Below are 21959 nucleotides of genomic sequence, written 5' to 3' on the forward strand. Positions count from 1 at the left end.
AGGTTTAAGCAGTTGTCTTATTGAAAGCAATTATGATTAAAAATACTGTAAAAATGTCTAAAATTCAAATTGCCCCAGAATAAGGTGGATTAGTTATGTTGTAATATAACTTTTTTTCTTGCTAGCTGTCCTGTAGTAGTTAAGTGGGTTTGGGAGGCTGTTTATTTAGTGACATTTATGCTTCCCGGAGATTTACTTTAAGGTTTAGAGACCGCTGAAGTATCCCTGTGACTTCCTAAGAAAACGCGTGTATACATTCAGCGCTGCTTGAACCTGGGAAACAGTTCAGTCTTAATCTAGCTTTTTTTTTTTTTTTTTTTACTGGTGTATGGTGGTAAAAGAGATCTGGCCCTCAATCTAAATCTGGTGCTATTTCTCCTAAACGCAGATTCCTAGCGTTTCATCAGCTTCGCTAATAGTACCAATTAATCGCTGCGTCCGAAACAGTGTATTGAGCACAAACTTTTAGCCAGACATATCCGATTTGAGAGGTTAGGGAAGGCCAGTCCTGGATCTTTTACTTGTTTTTTTTTTTACACGGGAATCCTCTGAAAACAAACAGCTCTGTAATGAGGCAGGCAGAGCAGAGCAGTAGCAAAACAGGAACAACGACAAGGCACCCCGAGGAAGAGTGGCTGTAATCTTCCGGTGTGCCAGCTTTCAGTTGAGAAGCCCAAGTATCTCGCATGAGAAGAAATGATTAGTGCTGGGAACCGGCCAGCAAGGCAGGCTTGTAGAAGTGCGACAGTGTGTTTCGCTAGCAGGAGCAGCTGGCGGGGATTCCTGATGTTGCCGGACAATTTTGCTCTCCTGCCTAAGGAGTCTGGACTCAGAGACTCTCCCCTGCCCCTGTTTCATCTGTGAAGGCATGAGAGAAGGAGGTGAAAAGGAGCTGCAAGTACTGTTTTTTTTTAACTGACTTTTAATAACCCAACAGGATAGGGGAAGATGTGAAAATGCCCGTTGCCGTTGCGTATAGAGGAAGCGGTGTTGAGCAGGACTAATTTGCACTTGGTAAAAATGGAGAGAGAACCATCGTAGGGTCAGAAGTGAGCCGACTTGGACTCCATTAATCAGGTACAAAACATTCTGACGGTAATGAGCACCAGCCCTTACAATGCCCACAGCTGTGACGCCACATGTTTTTCTCATTGCCTGGTGTGCGTATGAAACTGCGTGTGTTTCTACTGACTATTCACAGGAAAAACCACATTTGCAACCATCTGACCTATGACCATTGATTTATCATCTTGTTTAAGACATGGTAGGTGCATTACAGTACATTGTTAGTACAAATTATACCAAAAAGCATTTGGTAGATTTTAAGTGAGAGGTCTGAAGCTGGGCTATCTCACCAGTTTTGCAAGAGATCACCAAATGTTGTCTGTCTGATAGAATCGGAAAGGTTTTGTCTGAGTCACAGTTCACCTGCTGAACTGTGAATGCTTAACTCACAGAGCACTTTTCTAAGCTCTTTGCTTCAGTGCCAAGTGTGCTCCATATTTAGAAATGTTTCGATTATAACGAAGGGGTGTTTTTATTTTAAAGTCTTTTGAATCTTGATTTCACTTCACGATAGCACCAGCTTCTGGATGTCCTCTCTCTGGAACGGCGTCTCAGTCAGCCTCAGTTTTTCAATGCGGTGAAACCTTGCTTGGAGTTCAAGCTTCATACACTATATGTTCAAGAGCAGGGGTGACCAATCCCGGTTTTCAGTCCAGATTGGGTGTTAATGGGCTGATTACGAGCTGTTTACAGGCTCAATCTCCCCACACTTCAGGTGCTGGTGTTTCAGAGAGTCCAAGAACTCTTGCAGACCCACTCCTTGGACATCCAAGAACAGGGACACTGTTGTGCTGGAGTTTTTGCAATAAGGTTTGAACCTTAGAGTTCTAAGCCTTTCATTTTATTTCTCTTGAGTTAAAGATGTTTCCCTTTTCCTTTTGCATACTGTATCTGCTCTCTGTGGTCATCTGACTGCTCAGCACAGCGCTGGGTCGGCCTTCAGCACACTCCTGTGCAACAGATGATCCCTCCTCGAGCAGGACTGTGCTCTGCTTGCGCTTGCCAGTCTCAGGCCCATTTTGAGCTCTCGATGTCGGCTCATCCCGTCGTTGTGCGCTGGACTGCTCACATGCTCGTGGGGAGCAGCAGCTGGGTTTAGACCAGTGGGAGGCAGGCTCGTTTCACCCTGCTGGTGATGTGTGGTTGCAGTATTGCAGTGGTGATCCTGCTCAGAACGAGAGGCTCAGGATCAGACATCAGGAGTCTGTGCTTGTCTGAGGAGCCAGTGGTGTTGATTATAACTGAACCCCTCTAAGTCAGAATCCCCCTTAAAGGTTCAGATTTTCTGCACCATCAGTAGAATGTCTACACGCCTGCAGCTTATAAAACCTATAAGGATGTGTCTGATTCTTGTGCGCTTTCTCGCTTTGGAAAGCCAAATTGCTTTCCTGGTCCACTTGCAATTGGCTCCATGGGCCTTTCGTTGTCACAGTGGAACTTAAACACCCAAGCGTCAGCAGTGTTTCAGGTCCCTGCTACAGGATCTGTCTTGGGAGGTGGTCTTGCCCACGTCGGCAGCATCCTCTCTCCTTTCCTTTTATGTCAATCCCCAGCAGAATGTGACTAGAAAAGGGAAAGTGTGGAGGGAGGAGGGGGGGAGAGGGGGAGGCGAAGGAACAGTGACAAAGTATCTGCTCCTGCGATCGTGGCCTGTTTGGAGCTGCGAGCGCTGGCGTTTATCGAGAGCGCTGCTTACATTTTCCATTATCCCAAAAATAAAATAGATTCCTTATAAGGCCAGAGGCAGATTCCTGGAGAGCGATTTGAGACAACCTAAAGCCTGCACTTGGAGCAGGCTCAAAAGAGCTGAGGAATTTTCGTGTTTTCATTTTTTCTCATTTTCGTTTCCCTTTTGCTTCCCCTGACAGCCGGGGACAGGCGATGAGCTCCTTGTGCTCCATATGCCTAAAAAACAAACAAGTAAAGAGAAAATACATTCAGAAGAGAATTGAGAAGCTTTGTAAAATGAGCAGGACCAGATCTCCATTTTAATTGCTTGCAGATTCATCCCAGGATCTCCACACACAGGAGGGGAGCTGTTTCATCCAGCAGTGCAGTGCAGCTCCCCTGTAGGAGACACGCAGCAGCCCCACTGCACAGCAGAGCCTGTAGAAAAGCTCCAGGCCCACACTGGAGTTTACACAGAACATCAGGGTTAACATCCGTACAAACGGTGCCTTGGCCTCTTTAATGACCAAGCGGAGTGAAGACCTCAGTTTAGCTCAGCTGAAGGACCTACAGCGGGTTGTCCTCTGTCACTGTTCTGCAGCCGTGGTTTGGAAATGCATGTCCAGAGGGAAAAGGCAGCAACACAGCAGCATCTAGGTTTTCCCTGGAGGTCAGCTATCCCTGTGCAGTCCAAGCCCATCTCTTATCTCTCTTTAGCTTCTGAGATCTGAAGAGTTCAAGCTAGGAGGTGCTAATGCTACTATCTCATCATTGTATGGCAAGCTACACCTGTTGCTCCTGTACAAAACCATGTTTACCCAATGGGCTGGATCCAATAGAACTTGCTTGGCAAGGAGCTGAAGGTGTCTCTCTCGTGTGCAATGCAGAAGTGTTCCACCAGAGGGAGATAGTTCCTGGATCAGGAATGACCTAGAGAGCTCTGTCCTGATGTCTCAAGGGTAGCAGTTCAGCACAGATCCACAATCTGATCTTCTAGTACTCTTTTATAAAGAGCTTCCATCAGGCACTATTGTAAGAAGCTTTCGATTTCAAAAGCAACAGAACCAGACAACAACAAATATACATTCCTCGATAAAGATGAAAGCTGTCTGTGCGTTTCTTGTTTCTTTGTTTTCAAAGAGGGTCTCGTCACACGCTTTGTTTGGTAAAAGCCGGCCCGGGATCGAAAGGTTCACCAACACTTCTTGGCCGCAGGGCTGTCTGACATCTGTTAGAATTCATGTAAACAGGATCTTGTTCTCTTTTTATCTCCTTTTCACAGTACCGTGTAAGCATCTGGAAGAGAGTTGTGCTGGAGCAGACCCACATATAGGCCCCCAGCCAGGTGAGAGATGAGTCCCCCAGATTTCTTCTGCTTAGTTATATTTAGAAATGATTTACGCACTGTCCTGCCAATGAGACAAGCTAAACCTCGCCAGCTGACTTCCGCCAGGCAGTACCGTGAATCCTCGCCGCGGTCCTGAGAAGCTGGACTTCTGGGGCTCCACACAGTGACACACCCTGCGCTGCCTGTTGTTTGTGCAGAAGGACAGGCGTTTCCACATTGAACTTCAGCCACTGGAGAGTCCCCTACACCGACACTCTCCACCACTTTAATAAAAGCAATGCCAACTAGATTTGGGTTAACTGCTGAGATTTTTACAGGAGGCAAAAGTCACTCTTGAGCACATGACGAGTTTTGATTATTTGCATCCTGCTGTTTAGTCCAATCAGATTTTTTTTCTCATAGTGCTCTTCGTCTTACAGCATCCCAGAGCTCTGCAGAGTTATCAACACTTATCAACAACTCGTATACACACACACAGATGCAAAGAAATCAACTTACTGAAACCGTGTGCAAATAAAAAGAAAAGTCGTCAACTTTAAAACTTGAAAAAGTTCCTAGTTTATACAGCTGTGTAGAGGAGATGATAAGTTTAGTTTGGAATGCTGTTTGTTTGAGACCTTGGACCATACGTGTTCTGTGTTGGAAAGCAGGTTAAATCACAGTGTTGTTGAGGGACACTTTAAGCTGATTTCTTATGCCTCCTTTTTAAAAAATAAAACACAGGGTTGCCCAGACACACAACTTCCAATCTACTCCGTTACACAGTTTTGCTACAACCAGCTCCATAATGTTTTGGTGGGGTAATTTGCAGGATCAATACCGCAGTAAAGCTGGGTCCATCAGAGCACTGCACTGGAGCAGACTAGGGCAACCCAGCGGAGTAGCCCCGCTTTGTGTCTTGTTTTGTCTGAGTACAGTACTGCAATTCATAATAAGCTACTAGTTTTTGGGAGCCAAATGAGATACTGTGTCTGCACCAGTCCCAGCATAAAGATCGAGCCCTGAAATTGATTCTGAGAGCATAATACAAGATGCCCGGAGGTACTGCAGAGTTAATTACTGTTCACACTCGCCAGCACAAACTGTTATCCCCTCCAGCCAATGCGTCCCATTCTTAGAAAGCAGCTCTCGGTGAGGCCTGCCCACACTGTCCCCTGTCTATCACAGCTGCACGCCATCACCAAGCAGCTGTCTTCACAGACTTCTCCCTCGGCTCATCTCACGCTGTGACAGTGTGTGTCCATGCTGTGTTGACACCACAGCACCATTGCCTGCATGGGGAATCTTAGCACAAATTACACTGAAGTTTTTAAATTCACCTGGAATTGCATTCCTTATTTTTGAATGGTCCTCGGCAGCTACAGTACTTTCTTTCGGAGCAGTGGCATTGGGCTGAGCGGTGGCTCTGTGGCTAAGGATCTGCGCCTGTGACTGGAAGGTTGCCGGTTCAAATCCCACGGCCGGCAGAGGAATCCTACTGCGTGTGGCCCCTGAGCAAGGCCCTTAACCCTAACTGCTCCAGGGGCGCCGTACAATGGCAGACCCTGCGCTCTGACCCCCAGCTTCTCTCCCTGTCTGTATCTGTGTCTCCATGGAGAAAAGCTGGGGTATGCGAAAAGATGAATTCCTAATGCAAGAAATTGTATAGGGCTAATAAAGAAACATTAAATAAATTAAACATTAAATTACATTAAATTTCTATACCTATCCATGAAGAAGAAGGCATGAATGGATGGATCATGCTGGCTGTGAATTTAAACAAGAGGAATGGGACTCCCCAGGTCGGTCTACACTTGCCGGTCGAGTAGGACGATGCAAGCTCGTGTGTCTTTTACCCCTTTTGCTGCTGCACAGCCCCATATGAAGACAGCGGGGCGTGCCCTGCTAGATTATCCAGATTTTATTGTCCAAAGGGATTCAGATTCACAAGCAAGGCAGAGGGTAAAGACCAGATTGACAGGAGGTTTCGAAAAACTGTTCAGTTGACATCGGCCATCTCAGCGCCCTGTCATTATTGATTTCTTCTGTGGCGACGCCGCCCACGCATCTCTTGCTCTGCGGTCAGAGCGAAAGGCCAGGCGCGCTGTAATTTGAAACACGATGAGCCCGGCTCCCATGGCTGGGTTTCAGATAGGCCTCCAGGATGTGTCCACTTGGCTGCACTCCAGCATGGGGGGGGGTGGAGCAAGAACGATCTGTCCTGCCTTAACCTCCTTCTTTCTGAGGCTGTCCTCGGTGACTGCAGCATCCAGAGCAGTTGGCCCGCCAGTCCCGTTGTTGTATCTGACTCATTTCAGAGGCGGTGCGCTGCGTGATGCGATGTCTGCTGCTGCTTGCCGGGGGATCGAGCTGCAGGCAGCACGTGGCAAGTTCACCCATGTTGCCTTCCGTTTCTGCAGATCTCTCTGGCCTGTCCAGGCGATGTCCGGAGCAGAGCGGGTCACGGGCGTCTGGAACGAGCTGCCCAGCCATCTTGTTGAAGCCGACACCTGGGCATCCGTCAAGAAACGATGAGCGGAGGAGAGAAACTATCCAGTGGAGCTTGTTATCACTTATCACTGATATTCGACAGCCTCTTTGAGATGCAATTTCTGTCCCGAAAGGGGTGTGTGTGTGTGTGTGATGGTATGGTAAGATACTGAGAGGTCCTTTCGGTGCTCCGACTGCAAAAGGGAATACCTCCTGGAGCCACACTGGGAAAGACAGTTGATGTGTTCTGCCGTTTTGTGCCGTTCTAACACGTTCGACTCCCCTTCGGTGGTGGGATGTTTTTCAGGTTGCAATTGAACAGAAACGGATGTTTTCAGGTTGAGTTCATTTTTCTGGACTGTACACGAACAGGTGAGTGATTGTTTGTCCACTTCCAAAAAAACATCAGCAGCAGTAATGTACGCTGTGGTGCAGAGGCACTGCCAGCTGATATGGGTATCGAGCAGGTAAGTATCTCAAGTTGCAAATGTTCATGATGTTGTCTGCTTTGGCACACTTGAAATATTCTGTGATCACACCTGGGTGAAACTTTTGACCACAGACAAAGAAGTCTAGCTGCACTTACACCCCAGGAACTAATAATAATAATTATTATATTATTATTATTACAAGCAGGAAGGGAAACCTAATTTTCCTGCCTGATCCAGTGAGCTAGTTAATGAATCACACACAGGAATATCCAGGCTGGTGGAACTCTCCGTTATCCACCGCTGGGGCACAAGTACAGACCTACGAAAGGCTGATAAACCACCGAGCTGAGATGCCCCGGGGCAGGAAGTACTCTGGAAGTGGAACTTTAAGAGCAGTACAGAAATAGCAACAGGCATAGTAGTCATTGAAGGCAGACATGTAAGAGGTGGAAAGAATACTAATCAAATAAACGTAATAATGACGTCTCGGCCACACGATGAGCTCTGAGAAGGAAACGGCTGTGGCTGGCTGCCTGTATCTGGTGTCACAGACTGGCAGGGACAAGGGGACATCAGCAAGCAACCAAGTGAGGACCTTGCTCAAGGGGGAAATGGAGTTTCCATCGGCAATATTTCCTATGTCCAGTTTCCCAGGCTCTCCAGGACCAGTTCAAATCCCGTCCCCAGGCCCACGGTGCAGTGCTGCATCTCTGGTCAGTTGGGAGTCTGAGATGAAGCACTGTAGCTCGGGAGGAGGGACACTCTCGCCGCTGTCTGCTCATGGAGGTGGGGAGGCTTCGCTCTCGCCCGAGCAGGAGCACAACTTCAAGGGCGTCAGAGCACAGCAGCCCGGCATTCCCACGTTCCCAGCTCCTCTCCCTGCTTCTGCCCAGTGCTTCGCTGGGATCACCACAGCAGCTCCATCTCCTTCCCCCTCTCTTCCTCTCCGCTGCGTAATCTTCCACGGTTCAGCGCCCTGTTCCCTGATCTCTCCCTCTCGCCCTCGGCAGCGGGCCGTCTCCCTGTCCTCGGGGTCCAGTTTTCCCAGGAATCCCTTGGGCATTCAGAGGGGGATTCCTGGAAATACTGTTCTTGGGGGCGGGGCTTGGCAGCACGGCACCATGACGACAGTGACCCCCTGCCTCTAGGAACCATGGGTAAAATGTCCAGCTCAGGCTCTGCACACACCTGACAGAACAACAGCGAACAGAGGACGACTGCCAGCCCTCAGGAGCAACACAGCGTAGAGCCCAGAACCATCCGCACGCTCACTATGGAGCAACTCTTCCCTTCCTCTTTCGCTTTTGGATTGTCATCGTGTGAAACTGTTGTCTTTGTCATGTCTCGGAAAGCCACAGTTAAAAACTCAAAATCACGCTCACTCTACCGTAGCCAGAAAGGGCTGGCCCATTTCAGCGTCACTTCAGAAGAGGTGGACAAAAGATTAATGATTATTTGCCGTATGTGCATCTGTGTTTTAGGGGTGAGCGAACACTGGCTTTATGTGTGACTGGTGGTAACAGACTTAGATTTGTTTCCTGTGTTTTGCCATTATAAGTCTGCTCATTCCTACTGTCATGGATACAGTGCTAGGGAAACCCCTAGGAGGAGGAAGGCACAGGACATGTGTCCTCAGCTCCACAATCTAGTAGCTTTTCTACATGTCTTTACATTGTCAGCAGCTGTACTGGTCCAGGTAACCTATATTTGGGTCCATTGAACACTTGCTCCTGGGTGAAAAGCTGTTCAATTTTATTAGAACACAGAAAACCCACTGGACCGTGAGGACTGGATCTGTGAATCTCCAGAATTAGGACATTTGCAGAAAAGCCCTGTGTAACTCTTTTATTTACCATCTGGCGCTCTGGTTTGAAACAGTTGAAAACGTTTCCTTGTACAGATGTTCAATAAAGCCTGAGCAAACAGCACACTGTCTCGGTGGTCCTCTGTGCACAAGGCAGCGTGACAGATCGGAAAGGGGAGTCTGGACTGTAGCCGCTGTCTCCATCTGTCTCTGAACGTGAGTGAGGTGTCACTTTCAGGGACTCTGCTGGAATATCTGGAGATATTGTAAGAGGGATACTGGTGCCATCTAGCTCTGTAAACCTCCATTAACCAGATACGTTCAGATCTGAGCAAGACGTGCTTGAACGTACAGGCGTCGTCTGCCATGAGATGTTCACAAACCATTCACGATCAGAAACATAGTAATGAGGATGGGAAACAGGCTAGACTGTTAAAGAGCTACCAAAGCATCATCTGGGACAGGCTTTGAGCTTTTGGGAGTCTGGAACATACATACAGTTTCAGATGGATTTTAATCGGATCGCTCATTATACAGTGTGCCAACCAAATAAATCAAAACAAATGTAGATGCTTGTGCGACTGTGCAATTAATTTAAAAGTGCTCCAGCCGTGGTGTCCAAACTAAAAGTTAATCTACGAGTCTGTTTCAGAGTCGCACTCCATCATCTGCTTCTCGGTATAGGCAGTTTTATTGACCCAGCAGGTGGTTTGTGTTGTCCTCATAGGCTTCCGTTTCTGTAGCAAAAGGTTGCCGCGAAAAAGAACCTGTTTTGCTTATGAAGAAGAGGCTGCGGAAGAGCAGCAGTGATGCTACCCCCCTGCGCCCCAAACACGCGTGGACTGGCCTGCGGTCTGTCTCGCCCAGGGCGTGGCCAGGGTCTCGGACCATGCGCCTGCGCAGCAGGCTCGGCCTTGCAGCTCTTGTACACATTGCCCTTTCTCGTTATTTCATCTGTCCGAAACCGCTGCATGGTAAGCAACTGCACTGGCTGCTTTCCTTAAGTGAGGCTTTATGTGTGTGTGTTGACCTGTTGTGCAGAGTTGTGCTTTTTTTATTTTAAATCAGTAACCTGTCTGTGAACCATGAAAGGTAAAACTGCTGTCACCTGCATGCTGGGAAGCAAATCGCACATCTCTACTTTCATGTGTGTAAAAATCTGTGCAAATAGGACAAAACATCATAGTGTACTTCTGAAAATAAAAAGCCTTGCTTTTTTAATCTCAATGTGATGCATAAGCATTACAATGTATTTTAATACGTGTAAATACTGGACACGTTCAGGCACACATTGGAGTCTTAATTTGATTAACACGGACCGCAGCAAGATGTTCGGTTCGGAAGCGCCATCTTGTGGTCAGGTTGGAGTCCTCCAGTCATGGAGAACCTTTTTGAAAAATCACTGTAATGATTTCATGTTAAATGTTCCTTTAAAGGTCCTGTATTATCAAATCATTTCCCAGTTTGATATACTGCATTACTCTTTAGAAATAAAGATATTTTATTGGGATTATCGTTTGTATCGCCGTTTTGCTATGTCTCTTGCTGGGCCTCGATGTTATTACATATACAGACGTTTCGTGTTTTTTTTTTCCAATTCAGCAGCACTAGTAATAATTAAGTACTAATATGATGCAATGGGAACTCTACACCACCCTACACCACCACCACCAATGCGCAGCCCCCATCTGGGCGATGCAGTGACGTTGTCCTCAAATAAACGCAACGTGAGCACGTGTCTCCAATTTATGAGCCAATTAATTTCTTATGAGCCGCTTCGCGCATGCATCATTAATACATGTGACCACGCTTCCATGCCCTGCTCTGTAAACATGGCATACAACAACACGAGGGTTTCCTATGCCTTTAACGAAGAGGACACGGTGGCAAAGGTATTTCGCACACCCGGCACTAGGGGTCGCTGCTCACCACCGGTGAAGGCGCCGGCCGTGATGAGATAGAGGGGCAGACGAGCTATGAAGCAGCAGACTGGACAGCAAAAAGCACCTCAAAGGCGTCATCAATAAGACTCCCAGCGATAAGACCTTAGGCTTTTGGTACACTGTACACTGGAGTTACTCTTCTGTTTAACGAGACTGGGTGACAGCCCCGTTCTTCGTGAAAATGTAAAATAAAAAGTATCTAAGATGTATTTGAATGAGCAGACATTGGTCAGTGTTTTGCGTGTGACTGACACAGGGAGAGTTATGCGTTTGGATGCGTGGGCTTTGGCACACATAGTGCTTCAGTTTCAAATAACTAAGTGCTGATTCTGTATATACAGTACGTATCACTGTGAGACAATCCAGCCCGTTCCTCTGTAACACTTAGTTACACTCTGCAGTACAGCTTATATTGGTGTGGTTCTACCATCTAACAATACTGTGTATTAGTCCCTTTTTGTAGTCTGTGTGCACAGGATCAGTTCCAGGCTGCCATGACCTTTACCAGGTATAAGCAGCGCTCTAGTAATGGACGCGCAACAGATCTGTTTTGAAATGCCACAGCCCAGCTGGGCAGAGGAGCCACGTGCGTCCTTGAGGCTCTGAAAGAGCGCCGCTCCACAGGCCTGTACAGCGAGTGTGTGGTTAAGCGTGCAGGAGAAGGCGTTTTGTTTTGCTTGGGCGGTCATCATTACAAAAGCAAACATTCTGTTTGTTTGTTTTTGTCTGCATTAATACAATATTTAAAGAAGCGATTATAAATCTCTCCACTCCACCTTTGATCGTTTTTCTTTTTATGACGGACAACAGGTTTGACGTTCAGGTTTCGGAACACTCATAGTCGTAGCACAGGAGAGGATTCTAGAACGAGGAGTTCCTGTGTGATCAGAAAGAGAACATGAGAAATCTCAACGGAGGAATAATCTCCCGGTATAATTTCAGAGTGCTTATAAAACAGTCACAATCAAACAACACATCCTGAAAACTCTGCATCTCACATTTCACTATCAACAGAGGGTAGAGAAATGAAATCTTACTCAAATACAAGTGGGATCATTACCGTGAGAGAGCATTATACTATCAGATTTCCCCCAGGTCAACCAAAAACTTCATCAATGATGTTAGCCAAAACGTTAGAAAAAAAACCAGAGATCACTTCAGATCAGACTTGACTGGACAGCTCTGATTTCCCACATAGCGAGAGTCTGTCCAGTAAAATGCAACTGGTCTTGTACTGTCAGGGGCCGGAGGTGAACAGACTGCAGTGAGGTGGCAGTATTATGAGACAAGTGCTAGCTGGACGTGATTTACTGCTGAATTCATGAACCCTGATTTCCCACCTATTTTTTCTGACTAGTTCTAACCCAAGCATGTGGAATTAGTCAGGTGTGCAGTACGTGTCACCAATGAGGTTTTTGGGGTTTTGAGCACAACAGCTGCTTAACTTATCTACAGTCTTCCCATCACCAGCTCCCTGGGTTTCATTGCAGAAACGCACAACTCTCAGCCCCTGCCTGCAGTGAAGCACACACAGGAGTAAAGGGTTCCCCTCATCACTCACGACAACTGGTGACAGGCAGCAGTCACTGGGAGGCGCTGGGAGCAGTGGTTATCACGTTCCCCTCGCATGCGCAAGGTCTGTAGGTTTGAAATCAGGCAGAAACAAGCTTTCAGATTACCGTTTCACAGCTGGAAACAGGGCAGAAGGGAAGACATCTTAATCACTGAGCTCCTCTGCCAGGAGAAGAGTGGCAGGCAGCCTGCAGGGTCTAGGGTGAGACTCTGGAGTGACTAACAGGAGGAGGTGAGTCAGTTCACTCTTCTCCCCCCCGCCCTCACCCTCTGTGGCTGCTGACTCAGCGGCGGCACTCACACCTAGGCTGGGTGTGGCTCTCCACAGTATACCGGAGTCCCGGGAAAAGCAACTGCTTCATTTTCCTGAAGAAACGTCCCAGTCTACTGTAGACGAATGAGGCTGAAATCCTGGTCTGCGTTCTCCTATCCTTGTTAATATTTGTGCACGAGTATAATAAGGATTGATGGCTTGTGTGCAAGATCAGAGTCTGTTCAGTGCTTGAACAGGGGGACTGAATCTAACCTATACCTTGGCTTCCTTCAAGAAACACCCAGCGGAGATCCTTGGAAAATTAGCTACTACCACTCAGGCTCGATGGGCCAAACTGCCTCCTCTCTTACATCCACACAGTATAATTATTCTGTGCGCTGTACCGTGGCCAGAAGGTTTCAGAATCCGTGTCCCTATCTTCCTTTCGCTTCTCACTTCCTCTCCTCGCCTCACCTGAAAAACATTGAGATCCAGCCCGTTTCTGAATGAAATGCCGGTAAATAATTTGTATACCTGTGAAAAGCCGGCAAAACTCTTTTTCGTTGTAATGGGTCTGAATCATCTGATAGAAAAAAAAAAGACCCTGTGGACTCGATCTGAACAGTATCTGTATGACAGAGCAGCAGGCACAGTGCTTTCACTGGAGACTGACACCAGAACACAACCAAGCCAGCATCCGCTGCCTGCAGCATCATCTCAGGCCGCGCATGACTAAGAGAACTCCAATGACAAATCTGGAGCCAGACTTTCTCACTTCCTGTTGGGAACGGAAACATTCTGAGGGGCGTCTGTGGGCCGAGCTGTTATACAACAGTGGGGCAGTGCCAGGAATGCCCGGGTTTATTCAAGGAAAACGAACCCGGTCCTACAAGGAGTCACAATCCTGCAGGCGATTCTGCCCGGTCCAGGCCAAGGCTGCAGTGAGGGTCAGAGGGGGTCAGAATAAGGGTATTTTTAAAGAAAAGAGGGAGCCTGTGTTTCTCGGTAAGCCAAGGCAATGCCCGTGAAATCCTGGGGGCTCCCCCCACACCCCACACCCCTCCTCCTCCCTCTATCCGAACGGGGCTCCCCAAGCCTGCTGAGCTCAGGCCCTGACCATCCCGTCTGCTCTCGGGTCTGAAACTCCTCCCAGCGTGTAACACACAGCACAGCCCTGTCACAACGAACAGTCGGTAGTAGATACAGGATAGCAGTACTTGGCTATTGCAGTTTTGTAAGCATGAACGCATGCATTGTTTCTATTATTAGTAATACCTTAAATGCTACCGTCAGTGTTTTGAGTACAATATAGACAACTTGACATGAATTCACATTGAACTGTACAGTGAAAAAAAAACATTGCACACTTAAGGCATTTATAAACATTTTTCTCTTTTGCTGGGGTTTGGGGTTTAAACATTTGTGTTCTTGCGTATTTCTCTACATGTTTAGACTATTCTCAGATTCAACAAAAGTATTTGCTTCTTGTTTTTCCCGGGGGGGGCAAACTAACCAACGATATGGGGAAGTCCTTGCATGGCCAACAGATTAAATATGGATTTGTCCAACACGAACAGCAGGTCTGATTCTGTTTATCAACCTGTGTGGAGGCTCTGCTGATCCAACATTTCAATAGCATATCGTAATAATGCGACTCCCGTGCTGTCCCATGAATGAACGGAAGAGCCCAGAGAGCTCCCGAATGCCCGTGTGAATCCCGATCTGCTCAGTACTGGGTGATGATAATCACTCCCAGCGTGCTGCAGCGTGTCCTTTCTCCTCTTAGCAAAGCTATGTGGGAGCTTTCCCTGCTCCAACCAGGAAAATTGCAAGGCTTTTCTAATTAACTAATGATCCGCAGGGCGGAATTAATTACCTCTCTGCAAAGCGTTTCAGCTCCGCTGTCTGCCCAGTTGGGTGGCTCTTTATTCCAGGAGAGGCTTTATTGAAGAGCACTAATCACCCTCCTCTACCACACAGCCTGGCAGAGGGAGAGGGAGAACAGGAACGTGCAGGAGGGGGGTGTTAGTGTCTCAGATTCATTACTCAGTCTTCAAAACCTCAGCAAAGAAAACCAGAGAAAGTCTTTCAGCCTATAAATAACAGACCACCGGCCTGGAGGACTTTGGGGCTTTTGCCCGGGAGTGGGGTGAGGGGCAAGAAACACCTCTGTGGACACTCTTCCTTATTAGACCTCCTGATGGCGTAGTTCAGACAAGCCCTGCATCACGGGCGCTGTAAAGAGTAGCCAGCCCTGCTGTGAAACTCACACGCTGTCTCGAAACGGCCCGCGGCCCCGTATGGATCTGGGTTCTGCTACCAGCCGGTCCAATAATTGGGTCAGAGAGCCTTTTCTGGACAAGGTGGACAGGTCAGAACAGATTTGGAGGAGAGGAAACAGCCTACAGAGCAAGTCATCAGGCAGCAGTGTGTGTGTGTGTGTGTGTGTGTGTGTGTGTGTGTGTGTGTGTGTGTGTGTGTGTGTGTGTGTGTGTGTGTGTGTGTGTGTGTGTGTGTGTGTGTGTGTGTGTGTGTGTGTGTGGCTACAACAGCAAAATCAGGGGCAATCACAGCACTCAGACCTCCACAAGGGATATGGGAAAATAAAGGATCTCGTGGAAGTAACACGGTGGTACTTTGGCCCATAAAAATACTATAATACGGTCACATACATATATATAGTTGTATAACCGTATTGCACACTCATTAAGGTTTATAAACATATGTTTTTATTTTGGGTGTTTATTTGTGTTTTGCATATTTTTCTGCATATCTGGAACTTTCTTAGATTCAAAAACGAATGAAAGCAGGTATCAAGTCATCTCTGGCTTGGGGGGTATGTTCTGTGTGGAGTGTGCATGCTCCTCTGTGGGCATGTGAGTTTCACCGTGTGGTTTCCTCTTGAAGGCACACTGGCTAGCGTGTTCCCTGCAGTGGAGGGGGTGCTCCCTCGTTCAGCTACAATGCCATGGAGGCAGGACAGCTTTAACCCTTTACTAAACATCGAGTCTCAAATATACAAACGCGTTTGATATATGCTTCGTAAATATTCATCCAATAAAGCTGCTAATGTTTTATTAGATATTCCTAACATGTAACTTCCATTGCATAGATCACCGTAGACATTAGTTGTTTTCCAGCAATAGTCTGTTTCTAATTGGAGCAATTGGATTATTGTGTACAAAATAATCTGTGCATGTATCATAATATGCACGTGTATATATCCGTAAGATGTCTACAGCTGGAAGGCGATGAAGATTTATTTGAGAAGGAAAGGAGCAATTCTGTATATGGAAATATCCCAGGACAATGCTGTTGGGAGTCTTCGGACTCCATGAGCAGATTGCTAACCGCTGCGCCTGCAGTCCTGTTACACAATGCGCGGGATGCGGTGGCGCAGTTGCTTGTACACACCACACGGGGGCGCCTAAGAAAAGGCGTCCTCCACAGGTGGACCTACCTGGAGTTCAGGTGAGTTCAGCCGCCCGGGGAGCTGTCCTGCGCAGCCTCGTTCTCACAACTTCCTGATCCGTTACCAAACCGGTTCTTTAACATAATTCCCTCCGTGTCTTAGAGTTGATAAGATTATATATTTTGACCGCAATAAATTTGCCGCAATGGTTGCAGTGGTTTGTAAGATGTCATCAGGAAATAAAGTTCTAACGCTCCAGTTTTGACCTGGCCTGCACAGTTTCTGAAAACAGGATTATGAAACCTTATAATTTGTTGTTCTTAGTGACATTCTTTGCAAGACACCCTTGTTCCATCTTCAGTGTTTAAAATCACTTGCTCAGTAGCAGCCAAAGAGAAAGCAATAGAAATGCGATACGGATATATACTGTATATATCACAATACCGGGCTAAAGTCTAAATGGAACAAGGCGTGTCGTGTTTGATGTTTGTAAAGCAAGGTGTGTGTTTGCATTCTCTATCAATTGTCACGTATCCTGTTTTTCAGAAACAGTATTCCGGAACTTCCCAGCCTCTGGATTCATTCTATCTTGTTATCTGACCGGACAAGTAAAAATAATAAAAACAAACGACTCCTGGAAACCCAACAGCACTGCTCACCACAGAATCGAAAAACGATCTCGGCGCTCTTGCAGTCGGCACTGAGAATGCGGTAGAAGTACTGCACAATGTAATTAATCTCGCCATCGTGAAGGCATTAACTTTATAGATCGTTTTCATCTTGTAGACAACGTGGGGAAGAAATTCAAAAGGCAAACAGAAATCTTGGCCAAACAGAAGTGTTTTCAAGATCCAAAACCTGGAAACTTAGTTTTTCAGGACTAGGAGCATATTGAAATTAAGAGATATTACATTTTAAGAGGTACAATCTACAGGTATGACTTAATTTAGAACATCGCATACAATTCTGGTGACCAAAAAACATACTGTTGATCTAGAATCAGTGCAGAGAGGGGAAGCCCGATACCTTCCCAGGTTTTTGAAGAATATCCTTTATCAGACCAGCTAAAGGAACTGAATATATTTAGTGTGGAACAGAGACAGAGCACAATAGAACCGACTCCAGCAGGAGAAATCGCCTGAGGCCTTGACAAAGCCAACCCAAGCGTCTTCGGAATCGAGGGAGAAACATACCAGAGTTTACTGAAGAAAACCGCAGGGACGTGTACCGAACACTGTGATCAGGAGGCACTTCTTTACCCAAAGAGTTGTGGGAGTGTGGAACAAGCTGTTGAGTCATGGTGACAAAAAAAAGTCAATAACCTGGTTTCTGTCAGGAAATAGCAGGACAAGATCCCTGTGTCAATTAGCGATTAATTGCCTCGCAGGCCAGATGCACCGAATGGCCGCGCATCCTTCAGAACCTGACTGTAAGTTCTTACCAGTTTCGCCAGGGTGATTGTTCTTTGTGCCGCAGAGGGTTCTGATTTTAGCTGCCCCACAGCTGCCACTCTGTAGCTTGGACTCTGCAGAACACATATTTCTCAATGGAAAACATTCTAGCTAGCTACATGCACAGCCAAGGGCTGTCATGGACTGCTCACTGAACGCACACTACCGCTGGGCAAAGCTAGCAAGGAAATCTGATACTGTATTGTTTGCAAACTCCTAGAGACCCTGCTGTCTTTAACTCGAGTTTCCTCCTAGCACACATCATATTTGGCTTGAGATATAGCAGAACTGTTCAACATGGGACTGAGGACAACATCCCTTTGCTTATTGTTGTATTCTGGGAGGTTTAATTGAATACTGGTGCCATCTTTCTAATGCTTTCTGCAATTGACTTACAGAAGCCTGCGGGACTTTGGGTGCTCATAATGCATGCCAGTGAATGGCATAATTTTGACACCTCCATGTACAGTATGTACTCTTGTCTGCATGCCCTGCACACTGCAATATCTGATTTCACAAACATTTTCCCTCGGTGGGTGCCACAGTGGTGCAGTGGATAACGTCCCTGCCCCCGAGTTCAATTCTGGACCTGGGGCACTGTCTGCATGGAGTTAGTAAGTTCACCTTGTGCTCATGCTGGTTTCCTCCAGGTGCTCTGGTTTCCTCTCACAGTCCAAAGACAGACTGGTAGGGTAACTGGCTTCTGCGAAAACTGGTCCTGGTGTGAGCGTGCTGGCATGTATGTGTTTGTATAGATGGATTGGCGTCTATCTAGATTGGCGTCAACAGATTGGCGTCCTATCCAGGGTATATCCTGCCTTGCCCCTGTTGCTTGCTGGGAGAGGCCCTGACCCCCTCGCGGCCCTGAATCGGATGAAGTAGTTAGAAAATGAATGGATGGTGTCGCCGTGCAGCATGCAATCTCTTTATCCCTGCTACTGCGCAACATTAAGTAACTCGATAAACAGCCCCGTATCAAATAAATCTACAGCAGGCACAGGCAGGTAATTGTACATGCTAGATATCAACTGCTGATCGCTGGGGTGTGGCAGGAGGTTGGTATTATTCACAAAGCCAACTCTGCAATAACTGCGTAGCTACAGTGGTGACTGCACACAGGCTACGACCTGCTCTGCAATACAGACAAATATTTGGACAAGACTGCGTGCCACAGCCTGAGATTGGGTAGACCTGTCCACCCCCATCTCCACCATTCACCCGCTGTCTCCTGGCCAGTCTAGGGAGCGTGGCTAATCAGGGTTATGAACACTACAGCTGCCAAGTCCCTGGAACACTAGGGCACCTGGATAGCGGCCTGCTTCCGGCGCATCGATCAGACTCAGGCCTCCTGCGGGTGGGGTGTCTGTCCGTAACGACACAGTGGCAACTGCCCCACACGAGGGTATTGAGAAGGGGCAGAGATATTCCGATGAAGGACACGCTCGCTGGTTCCCCTGCCTCGGCACCCGGCACTCCTTTGTGTGGGTGGAAAGCTCTGTGCTCCAGCCTCTTCTCCCCCGGCAGGAGACAGAGGATTTCCTCCGCTCCGATCCTCCGGACAAGGGCGGAAGAGGCCAGAGGAAATTCTCTGTTTCGATCGCGCCCTGATGCCCGTCTCCCTCAGGCAAGCTCATCCACCCCGCCCCACTTGTCAATAAGTAATTGTGTTCTCCTGGTGGCAGCTCTGCAAGTCTTCTTTTTTATACTTCAGCTTTATTAAGTGGCACGTCCAGGAAGTGTGCTGGATCATCACTTTCTTTACTTATTTGCCTTCAACATGGCTGGTAATTTTAGCTTTGAACCATTGCAGTTTTAGTTCAGATATTTTTGTTGGGGACTTTGCACCCCTTAGTGGAAGGGTGTCAAAAGACAACGGTGATGGATTGTGAAGGTTGGGGCATCAGACTGTTAATCCAGAGCCTGAGGCCCTCTGCTCTTTACTGCCTCTATGTCTGTTTCACAGATGGTCTAATTAACAGCATGATTGTAACATGTCTTACTTCTAATACTTGCATGACCGTTCTCTTCTTCTATACATAACTGTTCCTTTAGGGCAACCCTGTGTAACCAAATAGAAGAATCATCCCCATATACTAATATCTAAACTAATCGCACTTTTCACTGGCAAGAACCCAGCATGCAGATCTCTACTTGCGTAGTGAACCCCTCGGCGAGTATAAATTCACCCCAGCACACGTGCACAGGGCCCGATCTGAAATATTGGTGGTGGTGGAGGGGAGTCCCCATTATCAGTAAAGTGCTTTGAGTGGAGTGTCCAGAAAAGCGCTATATAAGTGCAAGGAATTATTATGATTATTATTATTATCATCATGAGCCACTGGCCCTGTGGGGAGGTGGCAGGTTTGCTCCCCTCCCCACACACCTGCGCTGGAGGGGGAGGAGTCCTGCTGCGTTCGCGAAACCAGCACACAGGTGTGACCCACAGAGGGACTGGAAGATCAATAGAGCCTATGCTACAGGACACGCCCTCGTGGCCTGGCACGGCCATAAGCAGCTCTTCCTATTCACCTGCGCGGAGCCGGGGTACGGAGCCCTAGTCTCAGCATCGGCTTTCTGCTGAGGTAAGCCAGGGGAACAGGAAGTGAACACCGCCGCTCGACGGCCGGCATCAGGGAGGACAGGGCCTGGGCAAACAGGATTCAAGAGGAACGAGATATAACAGGGGCGGAGCTGTGGCTCTGTGGCTGGAAGGTTGCCAGTTCAAATCCCGCGGCCGGCACAGGAATCCTACTGCGTTGGGCCCCTGAGCAAAGCCCTTCACCCCAGCTGCTCCAGGGGCACCGTATAAATGGCTGACCCTGCGCTCTGACCCCAAGCTTCTCTCCCTGTCTGTGTGTCTCATGGAGAGCAGGTTGGGGTCTGCGGAAAAAAAGACAGATTCCTGAAGAAATTGTACACGGCCAATGAAGTGATCTTATCTTAAACACACTGCGATACGTACATACACAATAGAACCGGACTAGAACAGTTCCCAGTGAACCTGTGCTTTCAGAGGTAAGGGAAGGCAGGCTGCCTGCATGAGGCAGCAGGGTGACGAAGCCAGAGGCTTCCATGCAGCCCGGCTGCAGTCGATGGCGTCTGCCCGCAGACCGGGCAGACGCTGGCGCGGCTGAGTCTCGGATTGCGCCAGGCAGCCCTTAAATTGCAGCTTTAATGGAGCGCGTCAGATGATGGCTCTCAGCACACCGCTTCCCAAACCCATTTCTCCCGACCTTCGACCCCTTTCCCGCTGCCGTTGGCTCTCAATAGGCTCTCTCAGGTCAGGAGGCCCCCTGCTTCGTCGGCAGTTCAGACATCCCAGCTGCTGCAGCTCCTGCCTCTCGCCGAACGTCCAGAGCGTCAGAGGAAGGCTATCGGATGTCCTTAATTCACAATTCCAGGATGAATAATGTATTTGCACCATTGCGTACACGCTCTATACGAGACAGAGTGCTTTGCCCTTGTTGATGTCGTGTGGAGACTGTCTAAATAGTTCTCCATCAGCCGGTATCAAGTTTACAGCAGGCACGGCAGCAGAAGAAAAACACTGGAATATTTTAACGATGATCAAAGCCAGGCCTTTGCAAAACTGGCGTTACAGATTCCAGAAAGATGAAAGCCCCTTCTTCCCAGGGGCCTTGCTTCACTTGCACTGCCTGGGGGAGCTGTGGGCTCCGCTGGCTGTAGCAGCCTGTACTACTGTGCATCAGTCCCACAGAGGGCCAATACACAGACACACCCATTGCTCCTCCACCGTCTGAGGAAGCAGTCCCCTGCCATTAGAGCCCAGGGCACTGGATTTGTTGCTGCTAGGTAACCACCGTTAGCTGCGCCTGCCATTCATGTACCCACTGCGACCTGTGGGCTGGCCATCAGGATCACGTCTGTGTGGGCTGAACGAGCTGCACAATGGAGTGCCTAATGGATTGTAGGCAGGAGACGAGAAAGGGGAAAGAGAACCAATTATGTGGTAAAAGCAAAATGGCGTTTGGGGGGGGATTCCGCCTTGATGGATAACATTCAGGAACTCAATTCTAACGTTCTCTTTCCAAACCTTCCGGACATCAAGCCAAGCTTTGGTTCAAAAAAACCTACAAGCATCCCACCGCTGATCAGGCGTCGAAGCCTTCAGCCGAAGGAGCTCTGCGACATAAGCACACCCCAAGAGAGCTCAATCCACAGGTATTCGCAATCAAGTAACAAGACAAAACAAAACGAAAAACACATTCATGGCAGTACTTGTCCTACACATTGTCATTTTGACAAAACCCGTTAATACCACATGACCAAACGGAAATACTATGATTCAATGTCGTCCTTGATTACACCCATCTCTGTACTGACTCAGCCTGTTCAATCATGCCGGAACCAGTGCCACAAAATAACAAGAATCAAATGGGATCTAGCCCGTCTGATACAAGTCTAGAAGAGCTGAACCTTTTTAGTCTTGAACACAAACTGTTTCCCTGTTAAAGAACAGGGAAACACAAACCGGAGGACAATTTGAATCTAAGAAAGCACATTTAAAAGAGAACTCAAGGAA

General features: G+C 47.8%; 2 long non-coding RNA genes across 2 annotated transcripts in view; one reads left to right on the forward strand and one right to left on the reverse strand.

The window, feature by feature from the left end:
- The window catches only part of LOC148650663 (uncharacterized), a 190830-nt gene that overhangs the window by 8890 nt on the left and 159981 nt on the right, over nt 1-21959 (forward strand). Inside the window, exons 2-3 of the long non-coding RNA XR_015926185.1 lie at nt 4016-4078; nt 6481-10300. This is a non-coding gene — a long non-coding RNA (uncharacterized LOC148650663). The remainder of the gene's footprint in view (nt 1-4015; nt 4079-6480; nt 10301-21959) is intronic.
- LOC148650664 (uncharacterized) lies at nt 1225-20504 on the reverse strand. The gene is made up of 4 exons (XR_015926184.1): nt 19946-20504; nt 17407-17490; nt 16014-17252; nt 1225-2970 (listed from the first exon to the last, which is right to left on the reverse strand). It is a non-coding gene; the product is annotated as an uncharacterized LOC148650664 (long non-coding RNA).

Source organism: Lepisosteus platostomus, chromosome 13, assembly GCF_059453375.1.
Source record: "Lepisosteus platostomus isolate fLepPlt1 chromosome 13, fLepPlt1.hap1, whole genome shotgun sequence".
Lineage (NCBI taxonomy): Eukaryota > Metazoa > Chordata > Actinopteri > Semionotiformes > Lepisosteidae > Lepisosteus > Lepisosteus platostomus.